The sequence below is a fragment of the Cygnus olor genome, chromosome 3 (assembly GCF_009769625.2).
Source record: "Cygnus olor isolate bCygOlo1 chromosome 3, bCygOlo1.pri.v2, whole genome shotgun sequence".
NCBI classification, from domain to species: domain Eukaryota; kingdom Metazoa; phylum Chordata; class Aves; order Anseriformes; family Anatidae; genus Cygnus; species Cygnus olor.
Window position 1 is genome coordinate 1 of NC_049171.1, and position 13284 is coordinate 13284.

The window sequence follows — 13284 nt, forward strand, 5'->3', positions numbered from 1 at the left end:
CGCCCCCCCAAACCAGAAACATTAGTCCAAAACCACAGAACCGGGACCCCAAACCACATGGAACCATGCTCCCAAACCGTACATGAACATACACAAGTCCAAGACTGAGGGCCATGATGGCCGCCATCAAGAAACGTAGACTACATCAAGCTCTGGAGAGAGATCAGCCTTTTAAAGTCCCAATGAAAGACAAGAAACACTTCATTACTAGTCCCGTGCCAACCTGACAATACATTTAAGACCCATGATACGGTGCTCAGCAAGCACTGCAGAAGCCAAGAACTATGGGAACAAGACCTGATAAATGGATACTATAGTACACAGAAACATACACCGTAGAACATGCTGGAACTGCCCTGCCTGGCACACACTAGGCTGAAAAGGATGAACCCAGGGCCTCTTCACCCAGTTGTTACTGGATTCTGTTCCTCTGCTGCACTGATTTAAAAGCCATCCCCATGCACATATCACACAGACACCAAGGTACAACCCCACCCAAGACACAGACAGGGCATTTCAGGCCAAACTTAGCTTTAGGGACTGCTGGAAAGCAGGCTTCATCCTCAAGGCACACGCAGGCTAGATGACATGGGGCTCCAGGCACCTCTTCACCTGCGGAAACACACTGCAATCAGACACCGCCACGCCAGACAAACTTTTCCTGTTAAAACACCCTTCTCAGATGCCCTGCAGCATGCAAGTGATCTCCTTTGCTCCAATTCTAAAGACTGATGTTATAGCCCACCTTGCTTGTGGCACCAGATGAACAGAAGAGAAAGCAACCGCAGCGCTGGGATACCATCCCTGCACGTGCTGCTCCTTGTCACTCTCCAGTCTCATCTCAAGTCCTCAGCCACTTGTGTGGAGAGCCTGCCATGGCACCTGCAAAGCAAGACAGAGACCCTTCAGAGTCACCTCACGCTACTTGGCCATTCCGCTCCAACCCAGCTCATGATGAGCCGCCCTACTTACGCAGCTCTTCAGAATGCAGTTTGCTCCTTTGAACCTCTGCGAGACACCTGTGAAAGAGGAAGAAAAGCATAGGCCGAGGCAGCATCCAAAGCCACAGCACGGCTAGGACAGTTACTCTCATCTGCTGCCTTACCTCCACCCCGCTTACCTACCCCGAGGCAGATGCTTCCATCTACCCTCTTAAGCCAGCTACAACACCTCTAAAACAGAAAAGAGGGGACACTTAGAGTGACAGTGAGAACCGCAACCCAACTATAACTGCTCCATCTGTTCATCGCTCACCTTGCCAGAGGCAGCTCTGGGTGTGACGTCCCAGGTTGTACACTGCGTTTAAGCTTTAAAAAATGAAAACAGTCAGAAGATAATCATTCAGCTGTCAGCATTAGCACCCATCCCTCAACAACACAAGGGACCCCATTGCCAATGTTACTGTTTCAAAACGGCAGACAACTTGCCTCGGCACCTCAGAAGTAGACCAAGCCAGTCACCGAGCTGCCAAATGAGAGCTTGACAGCTCCAGAAGGAGCTCTTTCCTTTGACCGGTTCCTCGTACAGTTTATCTAGGACTGGAAAAAAAAAAAAAAAAAAACATGCTCCACATCTGCGAGCCTTCAAGATTCAACGACAGACCTCTCCTCTAGCACTGTTCAAGCACTATGCAAACAGCTGCTCGCAAGCAGCTCAGGTCTCCCCCTCCACATCTGCCAGACACCACTGAGATGACTCTGTGCCAGCTGCCCTTCAGTACGTGCCCAGAGGCAGACTGGATGTCTTTGCCAAAACAGTCCGGACAATGCATTAGTACACCGATGGACCGCCACGTTAGCTACCATCACTAACTGCCAGGCAGGACAGCTCCAGGCCAAACACACACACAGGCACGCTACAAACATTACGAACAAAACACAGAACACAAGGCGCAAAAAAAAAATAATGACTCCCAGAGGGAAGCCCTACAGCGACAGCAAGTCAGAACAGGTGCTCTGCAGCAGACCCAAGGAGAGACTCAAATGTCACAACATGCGACTGGAAGCAACTGCCAGAACTGGGATGACGGAGGCATAAAAAGCCTGCCTTTAAGACAAGAGACCGGAAGGATGGGGAGTGCAAACCCCATAAGAAAAATGCTTCGGAAATGAACTCCCAAGCAAGAGCTCCTGATGCGACCCAGATGACTTCTGCAAGAGTGAGGATGGAAACAGATGCGATCTGAAACTGAATATGATGCACAAGACCTGAAACACATCTGCGCTTTAAGCTGCGACTGCCAGTCAAGAAGCGCTCAGATCAGCCCTATGATGATGAAACAAACATTTAGGACCTTTGGTGTGGCTACCAAGTTGCCCATCTAATCTGTCCAGTGGAAGAAGGCAATGAGGATATCAAGACCTGAGGAGCGCGTAACATATCATGATCACATCAAGAAACATTTGATGCAAAAAAAATTACATGCACAGAAGAAATGATCTCTTTAGGCTCCCACTGCAAGACAAGAAATGCTCAGCTTCCAATTGAGCATCAACATTATTCCAGTGAGGTCAAGGGTTCAACGCCCTCAGGATGGCTTCCCCAGGGCCTGCCAAGCACCATGAGCAACAGCACAGCACAGACAACACAGACCACAGACACCAAGCTGGAACTGCCCTGCCTGGCACATGCTCAAGCTGTACCTGACAGAATCCCACCCCCCACACCCACACACTGTCTGACCGTGATCAATCCTAAAAGGCCCCATCCACTGCAATGACTTAAAAGCACAGACCCTCGCCCTATGTGTGCATTCAAAACCCAAAAGCAAACATAGCACTTGCCCCCCAACTTAGCTTGCGAATGATGGGAGGCAGGTTCCATCCTCATCAAGGAACACAAAGGCTAGCCAGGACATTGCTTCCGGCATGAGGCTCCTCTTCACCCGCAGAAATGAAGTGCCATCAGGCACTGGCACACCAGCCAAACTTCTTCCAGTGAAACACCCACCTCAAAAACAAAACAGTTTCAGCTCTTCAGCTCTGCTACTGAAGTCAGATAGACAAACTCTAGACAACTGCCCGCCTTGCCCTGCCAACCACCCCCAAACACACAGTATTTGCCCCTGGACTTAATTCTCAGGGGTCTGAATCCATCCTCAAGGTGGACCACAGAGACCAACTAGGATGTTCCCAGTATCTTCTTCGTCCCCGGAAAAGAGGACTCACTCAGAGGTGGGACCAATAGACTACCAAACCAAAACCAATGCCCTTTTTCCAACTTTTCTCCACTCACCTTCCCGATCCAGGCTTAGCGCTTCCATTTACTGTGCTGAGCCAAGGTCACGTAGCTTAGATCAAGGAGAAAGAACAAACAAATGTGACAATCCACAAAACAGCCTATACCCACTCCTCTTCCTTCCTCCCCTACCCCAACAGCCAAGAAGCCCCAGACCCACATTCCCCAACCCAGTACCACCGCTTCGCTCACCTAACATACCAAGGAGGTGCATCACGCTCCCAGCTCCTCTTGCTCTCCGAGCATCTCCAGCATTTCAGGAACTGGAACTGCTGACGCCTGGCGCGCCTCAGGAACGTGACAGGAGATGTACCCTGCTGTCGCAAGGTGCTTCCAAAGCCTGCCCAACAGGCAAAGCAGACTAACACAATCCACTGACCAACTCAGGGCTCACACTGCCATCCACTCACCCTCGTGCCTCATTCAAGTGTCTGTGCCCATGCCCTAGGCTACAAGAAGGTCATATCCGTGATGGACAAGCAAACAGTACAGCTCCTTGCAGAGGACTCAAACACAGAGACGAGAGCCAGAAAAAAAAAAAAAACACACACCCTCAGGTCCACAAATGCCAAAAGGCCATGAATGCACAGCAGCCCCAACAGGGATAATCACACACTTATCCTTTACAGATGAAAAAGGTGACCCTGCTCAGTCTCTCCGTAATACTGCGCTTATGCGGTCAAGCCCCTTGCGATGCGTACTGAAGCTCTTTGTGAAGCCTCTGGACAGTTACGCAAATGGCTTGATATATCTAGAGATTAAAAGATAACCCAAATAAAAAGGAAGCATACCCCACCATTTCCCAAAAACAAGTTAACCGGCAACACCTCCTAAACATACCTCTATTGTGTGAATTCCAAGCACTTAAAATCTAGAAGGCTGCAAGGTCTAAAGACTCTACAGCCAGCCAAACCGCAGGCAAAAGCTCCAAAAATAGAACAAACTGTCCCTAACCCTGAAAAAGACTACACCTTACATGCCTACTGCTGCTGTTTTCAGATACATGCTTATACAGGGAGCTTCGATGATACTTACCTCCTAAACCCTGCTCCATCACTTTGCCACCAACACTATAACTTTGATAATATTTGCCTTAATTCTGCAAAAATCATAAGGGACCCAGAACCACAAAGCAAACACACAAAGTAACATTGCCATCCTATCCGTAAACATGCTGTAACAATTACTCACCTGAAGAAGAGCTGCATGCAATACAGGCACCTATTACTAGATTGGTTTACTCTAACAGATCCTATTAGTTGTTACCTCACAAAGATGTGTGTACCGCTCTCTACTTGGAAACGCATCAGTCCATAGACTCTGACCCACCTAAAGACCCCTGCAACTGACTGAAGGAAAACCAAAGCACTTACCCCAAAGCGCAGTCCAGGCAGAATGAGCTCTCTGAAGGGATGCCTGTGACTCAGTTACCACTAGGCCCTGCCTGGAACCCAAAGCCAATCACCTGAAAAAGGGGAGGGGCAAAGCACAAGAAAGTAGAAAGAGGAGAAGCAGCAGCTACGGTTTATTTATTTTTGCTTCAGCTTTGAATATTGAAAGCTTTTCTCCTCTACAACACCTGTCTCAGGAACCAAACAGCATTTGAGTGACCTGCTTTGCTCCTATTCTAAACTCTATCACAGCCCACCTTGCCTGTGGCACCTCATAAACAGAAGAGAAAGCAACCACTGCAGCAAAAACCACAGCACCCTTAGGACAGTTACTCTCATCTGCTCCTTTACCTCAGCTGCTTACCTACCCCACATGGCAGATGCTTCCACCCGTTCTCTGAAGCCACCTATAGCACCTCTAAAAGAGAAACTGGAATTTTACTCTATTTCATGTAGTAAAATAACTGCAGTCACAGCCATAGCCAAAAATAACAGCTACCTCTGTTCACTCACCAGAGTCACTCCAGAGATAGCTCGGGTCTTGACGTCCTGTACTGCACACTGTGTTTCAGCCTGAACAAAGGAAAACACAGTCAGAAGATAAACGTTCAGCTGCCAGCATTAGCACCCATCCCTCAACAACATAAGTGACCCCATATTTAATGTTATCGTTTCAAAACAGCAGTCCACTTGCCTCTGTACCTGGAAGTTAGATCCAAGCTCGAAAGGAACAGCCAGCATCACCCATGCCACCTGGGAATACTAAAGGACAAAATGACCACTGTGCTTGCAAGCGACCGCCTGCCACACTGCTTCTCTGTCCCAAACAGCCTTACCTCAGACCCTCAGAGGGAAACACCTGAACGTCTTCTTTTCGCTTCGGATAAGGGATGACCAGGCTGACAACACTCTCACCTTCCCTCACTGCTCCGTGACATGGGGATTTCCCTGTCCAAGACTGCACGAAGCACCTGCAGAGACAAGAGTAAAGCACACCCCGAGGCACCTACCTCACAGCCACAGCGTACCTGCTGCAATACCTCCCTCTTCCCAGCTCCTTTACCTCAGCTGCTCGTTAGCTCGATCTGAGATAAAGCTGCCCGGGCGGCGCCGCGCCAAAAGCAGCCCGGGCGGCGCCGCGCCAAAAGCTGCCCGGGCGGCGCCGCGCCAAAAGCTGCCCGGGCGGCGCCGCGCCCAACGCTGCCCGGGCGGCGCCGCGCCAAAAGCTGCCCGGGCGGCGCCGCGCCAAAAGCTGCCCGGGCGGCGCCGCGCCAAAAGCTGCCCGGGCGGCGCCGCGCCAAAAGCTGCCCGGGCGGCGCCGCGCCAAAAGCTGCCCGGGCGGCGCCGCGCCAAAAGCTGCCCGGGCGGCGCCGCGCCAAAAGCTGCCCGGGCGGCGCCGCGCCAAAAGCTGCCCGGGCGGCGCCGCGCCAAAAGCTGCCCGGGCGGCGCCGCGCCAAAAGCTGCCCGGGCGGCGCCGCGCCAAAAGCTGCCCGGGCGGCGCCGCGCCAAAAGCTGCCCGGGCGGCGCCGCGCCAAAAGCTGCCCGGGCGGCGCCGCGCCAAAAGCTGCCCGGGCGGCGCCGCGCCAAAAGCTGCCCGGGCGGCGCCGCGCCAAAAGCTGCCCGGGCGGCGCCGCGCCAAAAGCTGCCCGGGCGGCGCCGCGCCAAAAGCTGCCCGGGCGGCGCCGCGCCAAAAGCTGCCCGGGCGGCGCCGCGCCAAAAGCTGCCCGGGCGGCGCCGCGCCAAAAGCTGCCCGGGCGGCGCCGCGCCAAAAGCTGCCCGGGCGGCGCCGCGCCAAAAGCTGCCCGGGCGGCGCCGCGCCAAAAGCTGCCCGGGCGGCGCCGCGCCAAAAGCTGCCCGGGCGGCGCCGCGCCAAAAGCTGCCCGGGCGGCGCCGCGCCAAAAGCTGCCCGGGCGGCGCCGCGCCAAAAGCTGCCCGGGCGGCGCCGCGCCAAAAGCTGCCCGGGCGGCGCCGCGCCAAATCACAGACTTACTCTTTACAGATGAAAGAGGTGACTCTGATACGACCCTGCTCAGTCTCTTGGTAATACTGCGCCTATGTGGTCAAGCCTCTTGTAGCGTGTAATCAAGCTCGTTTTAGTCCTCCGGAGAGTTACACAAGTGGCTTGATACATCTAGAGTTTCAAATATAACCCAAAAACACAAGTGTATCCCACCATCCCAAAAACAAAGTGAGCCAGCAACCTCTGCTAAATATCCCTCTAGTAAGTGATTTCCAAGCACTTAAAATCTAGAAATCCATAGACTCCAACCTGCCCGAAGAACCCTGCAACTGACTGAAGGAAAAACAAAGCACTTACCCCAAAGAGCAGCCCAGGCAGAATGAACTCTCTAATGCCATACCTGGGGCTCATATACCATTTGGCCCTGCCCAGCACCCAAACCCAATCACCTGGGAAAGGGGAGGGGCAAAGCACAAGAAAGTAGAAAGAGAGCAGGAGCAGCAGCAGCTGTGGTGGTTTGTATGTTGTTTTTGTTTACTTTTTTTTTTTTTTAAATCTGGTTTAGCTCAACAGCATGCAGACTGCAGACAAGAGAACTGGGGTGTTTCTAGAAGCAACAATCCCCATGCTTTTGCTGCAGCTTTGAATATTGAAAGGACAATATGACCAAGCAAGCAACTGAAATTTTTTCAGCTGGAATTAGCTCAAACCTTTCTTTACATAGAAAGAAAAATCTAGGAGCATAACAGATTACACGCCAAAAAAAAAAAAAAAAAAAATCAATTCCATGTAATAACATCACTCACAGGAAAAATCACGTACTTGAGTAGGCTATCTGAAAACCAAAAGGCTACGCTGATGGGTCAAAACACACTACAGGACACTGGAGCCTGGCCCTCTGCTGCACTGACTTAAAACCCATCCCTACACTCACCAAGGTGCAACCCAAACACAGACACAGCATTTCAGCCTCAACACAGCTTTGGGAACTGCTGGAAAGCAGGCTTCATCCTCAGCGAGACGTACTCAGGCTACACGGGATGGGGCTTCAGGCACCTCTTCACCTACTGAAGAAGACCACCATCAGGAACTGCCACGCCAGACAACCTTTGTCCTCTACAACACCTGTCTCAGGAACCAAACAGCATTCAACTGACCTGCTTTGCTCCTATTCTAAACACTATCACAGCCCACCTTGCCTGTGGCACCTGATAAACAGAAGAGAAAGCAACCACTGCAGCAAAAGCCACAGCACCCTTAGGACAGTTACTTTCAACCGCTCCTTTACCTCAGCTGCTTACCTACCCCACATGGCAGATGCTTCCACCTGTTCTCTGAAGCTACCTATAGCACCTCTAAAAGAGAAACTGGAATTTTACTCTATTTGATGTAGTAAAATAACTGTAGTGATGGGCAGGAACATGTGCCTGGGCTGCAGCAATCACAGACTTACCCTTTACAGCTGAAAAAGGTGACCCTGCTCAGTCTCTCGGTAATACTACCGTACTTATGCGGTCGAGGAACCGTACCCCACCATTTCTTAAAAACAAGTTAGCCGGCAACACCTCCTAAACATACCTCTATCATATGAATTCCAAGCACTTAAAATCTAGAAGGCTGCAAGGTCTAAAGACTCTACAGCCAGCCAAACCGCAGGCAAAAGCTCCAAAAATAGAACAAACTGTCCCTAACCCTGAAAAAGACTACACCTTACACACCTACTGCTGCTGTTTTCAGATACGTGCTTATACAGGGAGCTTCGATGATATTTATCTCCTAAACCCTGCTCCATCACTTTGCCACCAACACTATAACTTTGATAATATTTGCCTTAATTCTGCAAAAATCATAAGGGACCCAGAACCACAAAGCAAACACACAAAGTAACATTGCCATCCTCTCTATAAACATGCTGTAACAATTACTCACCTGAAGAAGAGCTGCATGCAATACAGGCACCTATTACTAGATTGGTTTACTCTAACAGATTCTACTAGTTGTTACCTCACAATGATGTGCGTACCGCTCTCTACTTGGAAACGCATCAGTCCATAGACTCTGACCCACCTAAAGACCCCTGCAACTGACTGAAGGAAAACCAAAGCACTTACCCCAAAGTGCAGCCCTGGCAGAATGAGCTCTCTGAAGGGATGACTGCAACTCATATACCATTGCACCCCACCCAGCACCCCACCCCAATCACATGGGAAATGGGAGGGGCCGTGCATGACAAGACGTAAAGAGAGCAAGAGGAACAGCAGCCCTGTTTTTGGTGTGGTTTAGGTCAACAGCGTGCAGAGTACAGCACAGGCAACCAGGCTGTTTCTCTTGAAAGACCTGCCTTAGCTTTGGTGAAGGAAACTGATCGGGCTGACAGCCCTCTCACCTTTTTGCACCACTCCACAACATGGGGAATTCACCTCTCCAAGGCTGCACTATGGAAGGGCAGAAACAAGACAAAAAGCACACCCTGAGGCACCTCATAACCACAGCCTACCTACTGCAATACCTATACCTATCTTCCCAGCTGCTTTACCTCTGCTGCTCTCCATCTCCAAATCACATTCTTTTAACTGCCACACGGAGTGGCAGTCCTCCAGGTGCCACAGAGCAGCACCCTAATTTTTTTTAATTTTTTAATTATTTTTTTTATTTCTTATTTTCAAAACAGCAGTCCGCTTCCCTCTGATGATGGACAGTAGGTCAAGCCAGTCACCGAGTTGCCAACGCAGAGCTTCGCAGTTCCAGAAGGCGCTCTTTCCTTTGACCGATTCCTTATAAGTGTTATCTACCACTGGCAAAAGCAACAGACTGCAAACAGGCACTGCCACATTTGACAAAATTCATGTTTTTTATTTTATCATTTCAAAAGAGCAGTCCATTTGCCTCTACATCTGAGAAGTAGATCAAACCAGTCACCGAGTTGCCGAACAAGAACTTGACAGTTGCTGTTTCCTTTGACCGATTCCTCCTAAGGTTTACCTACTGCTGGGAAAAAAAGAAAAAAGACTCTGTGCCAGCTGCCCTTGAGTACTCGCCCAGAGCTTGAGTATTCGCCCAGAGACAGACCAGATGTCTTTCCCAAAAGAGTCAGGACAATGTATTATTGCACTGATGAACATGAACCACCACGTTAGCTACCATCACTAATTGCCAGGCAGGACAGCTCCAGGCCAAACACACACATAAAAAGGCACGCTACAAACATCGTGACCAAAACATGGGAAAAGAATTACTTATACTATAAGAATTACTCACCTGAAGAAGAGCTGCATGCAATAAAGGCATCTACTACTATATAGATTAGTTTACTTTAAATGATCCTACTAGATGTTACTTTCAATAGATGTACTTATCTCTTTCAACTTAGAAACGCATCAACCCCTAGACTCTGACGCACCTTAAAAAAAAAAAAAACCTGCAACTGACTGAAGGAAAAACAAAGCACTTAGCCCAAAGAGCAGCTCAGGCAGAATGAGCTCTCTAACAGGACACCTGCGGCTCATATACCATTAGGCCCCACCCGGCACCCTGCCCCAATCACCTGGGAAAGAGGAGGGGCAAAGCACAAGAAGGGATAAAGAGAGCAGCAGCTGCGTTTTTTATTTGGCTTAGCTCAACAGTGTGTGGAGCGTTACTAGAGGCAACAATTCCTGTGCTTTTGCTTCAGTCCTGATTATTGAAACGACAATATGACCAAGTAGGTAACTAAAACTGTTTTTGACTGTAATTAGCTGAAACCTTTCTTTACATAGGTAGAAATAATCTAGGAGTGTAACAGATTACAAACCACAAAAATACAATTCAATGTAGTAAAATAACTCACCGGAGAAGTAACGTACCTTAGTAGACTATCTACAAAACAAAAGGCCATGCAGATGGGTCCAAAAAAGCCAACCCAATCGAGATCTAAAAAGGGTACAGACATTCTCAAAAGGAGCAGGGAAAAAATAATGGCACAGTACAAGCCGGAAAGAACGCTGAGCAGATTTAAAAGATCTGTAAGACCTCAGGAGGGACCTGAGCAGAGCACGTAGGTCTTTGGAAAGTGGGGGGAGGGAGGACGGCTTAGGCAGGGACTGGGAATACTAAGTAGAGGAGAAAATGAGTGTTGTGAGCCTGAAGTGTGTACAAGCATCATAAAGAGGGCTCCTGAGAGGACGGGGAAACAAAGGGAAAGCTGCTTACCTCTGAGAAGTCGTCCTTGATCTTTGTGCCACGGACATTTGTCTTGCGTGCTCGGCTCACGAGTTTAGGGGTCCCCGTACGTTGAAGGCTTACCTCTGAGAAGTCCTACATGGCTCCACCTGCGTTAGTGATTTTTTTTTGCCAGCAGGTGGCGGCAGAAAATCCTGAGAAGTGGCAGACACAGCTTCCCAAACCGTTTTCTCAATAATGGAAGCAGTGCGAACCACGTGGAAAACCACAAGTGAAAAACCACAGGTGGAAAACCACAAGTGCAGCAGAGAAATGCACCCCACGTCGTCTAGGGGAGGAAATAACTGACCTGAGCAACGTGCCCTTCCCAGGGTGAACCCAACATGCCCGAGGCCTTGGGAGGCGGGCAGAAAAGGAACCCGAGACTCTTAGTATGTCTCCTGAGAATCGCAGCTTACAGTTACTCCACGTCTTCTGGTCTCACAGGATGAAGCAGAGGTCTAATTAATTCCTTCTCCATCTCTCTGGAAAGAGCTTTTCTCCTGTCTGTGACAAAGTAGAAAAATGTTATGATCGTGGGAGTCATTATACAAAGCCACACTCTGTGAATTCACTATTACAGTTAAGATCGTTTTTAATCAAAAACACCTCGGCCGCAAACTGCAAACTCGGCTACCACTGCAAACAAAGCGCTGCACAAAAATTCAACTCAAGGTAGAGGAAAGGGCGAGCTAAAAGGACAAATGACGTGACCAAAGGCAACTGCAACAACCATCTGGTAGATGGTTGTCCACAGCCCTCGGATTTCATGGTCGTCTTTCCTGAAGAATGAATCCTGGAAGAACAGAAAAGATACATAACGTGTCCACAACAACTTTTGAGGAGACTACCGAAAAGAAAAACAAAAAAATAGAAACAGCAAGCGGCTAGTACGTCAGTTTTGTTAACAGAGTAACATTAACATACTAGAAATTTCCACGTTCTGTGTAGCCCCAAGGTGGTGCTGGGTACATCCACTGATAGTAATGGGGTGGCACAATGTAAGAGATAGTTAATAGACAAGGTACACCTGAGGTGCACAGATTGCATATTCCAGGCGACAAAAAAGGCACAGCTTGGCACCCAGTTTGGATCAGCTTGCGTATGAGTCTGCTGATACGTGAGTATATACTGCAAGCAGAAAAGTCTTTTACTCCACAGACTCAGTTTCATTTATGTATATACATACATATACATATGGGTATGTATCTCTCTCTCTCTCTCTATATATATATATATAAACAAACAAACGTTTGGAACTTTATAACCACTTGAGTAACAATCATTAGCTATGCCTACACTGAAAGCCAGGACTATGCCTAAGTGATTAAGTAAACACGGAGCCTTATCTGTGAAGTGCTGAAAATGCCCCATAACCACTGGGGGGCTTATGCACGGTGTACATAATTTTTGCGCAAACGTGCATCTTAATACACAAAGAGGAGGGGCGAGGCGGACAAAGGTTTTAGGGACGCGTCAAGACCAGAACACCCACTGGGAAATCGCTCAGATGTGCGAAGCTCAGCTAAAACTCGCACAAATCCACCGAGGGAAGGAGGCTACCTACTTGGCTGCTTAAAATAACCTCTACAAAGAACGTATTACAAAATCAAAAACGAAACCATCATCCAGCAAAGCAAACGTCTGGAATACAAAGGGCTAAAACTGACAGCTGAGGTTTGATTCTTTAGCAGTGTCAAAGGTCTTCAGATCCTACCTGACTTCTCGTGGATGGTGGCGTTGCAGCACAGAAATGAGGGGAGCGGGAAGATCGCAACAGGCCAAACGCGGTGCTGGGCTCCTAAAGGAGCTGGTGGGATAGCACTGACGAGAGTGAGACAGGCTGTCAGCCTTCTCCACGAGCTGAAGAAGAGGAGCGCAAGTGTCCGAAGAAGCTGTTTCTTCTCATACTTCATTTAATACACACCGTCTTTAAATCCAGGGCATCTTCTTAGGGAACAGATAAAGAGGTAGAGTTAGCGGCTCCAGGGACGCTTCAGGATCTTATTTCTTTCTATAGTTAGCTGCTATCCATAAACCCAGACCAGTTAAAATACAGAGTTATATTAAAAATTCTGGATAATAACAAAAGTATGGGATTTAAAAAACAAAACAAAAACACGCTTGCACGGAAAAAAGGTTAAATTATCTCATTCATTTTCCAATTTCCCTGCAGACTCTACGCTCAGCTCCTCTTAACTCACTTACCTATCCAAACGCAGGACAGACGCATCAGTTCTCATCAGTCTTGGTAAAAAGACTTTCACGCTTGCTCTCAAATATCATCTCTTTCCAGCACGCTTTCCTGCAAGCTGTGCTAATTCCTCCAGGCTTTTTAATATATGCTAGAAACTTCACTGTTTTATCTTAATGACCATCTCGGTGGGAGTCACCGACCTGCTGTCTTTGATTCTGCTGTCTTCACAAATACAAATAAAACAGTACTTCAGTGACGCTCTGTGACAAACTAGGCGACACGCGCATTGACCTCTTACATAA

General features: G+C 48.9%; 1 long non-coding RNA gene across 1 annotated transcript; it reads right to left on the reverse strand.

The window, feature by feature from the left end:
• Nucleotides 1-768: 768 nt before the first annotated feature.
• On the reverse strand, nt 769-2884 carry LOC121068683. Its single transcript, XR_005819030.1, has 5 exons — nt 1403-2884; nt 1255-1307; nt 1125-1172; nt 973-1019; nt 769-882 (listed from the first exon to the last, which is right to left on the reverse strand). It is a non-coding gene; the product is annotated as an uncharacterized LOC121068683 (long non-coding RNA).
• Between the last annotated feature and the right edge of the window lie 10400 nt (nt 2885-13284).